Raw genomic sequence first — 645 nt, forward strand, 5'->3', positions numbered from 1 at the left:
AAGTAATCTCAAGAATCCCTCAGACCCCACCAATTACAGACTCTACACCAGCTGGACACTGCTCACACCATCAGCACTTATGAGACCTTGAAGAGATCACCAGTGGTTCCAGTTCAGTGTTTAATATGAAGCCAGCATCATCTGAAACCTTTCTACAAGACAGCCCTCTCCTTAGTCACCTTAAATGGGCCAGGCTCTGCCTTTAGACAGGACTCAAAGGAGCTTTGATTTTCTTTTCTGCATGGTTTCTGTCCTAATTTACTTTTGAATTTGAGGCTAATGTTTTCTGTTATAAGTCATGATAGGTTATGGTACCAACCTCTGTTGACTGGAGGAAGTGCAGCCATATGGGAAGAATGTAACTGGTGTGGTAGCGTATGTCTGTAGCAAAGTTTTTAGTCTAAGACTGGCCTGGGCTGCACCGTGAGACTTTGTTCCAAAAGTGGGATAGGGATATGGAAAAAGCTAGCTGAGAAGCAGCATGCATCTGAGCCCTGACTACACAAGCAATGTGACCATCAGCCTCAAGTTCTTGCCCTTATGCTTCTTCCACCATGATGGACTGTATATACTCCTAAACCCTTTCATCTTCAAGGTGCCTTGAGTCAGGTATTTGATCAGGGATAAAAGTAACTGATACATCAA

Source organism: Myodes glareolus, chromosome 4 (genome assembly GCF_982192425.1).
Source record: "Myodes glareolus chromosome 4, mMyoGla1.1, whole genome shotgun sequence".
NCBI classification, from domain to species: Eukaryota; Metazoa; Chordata; class Mammalia; order Rodentia; family Cricetidae; genus Myodes; species Myodes glareolus.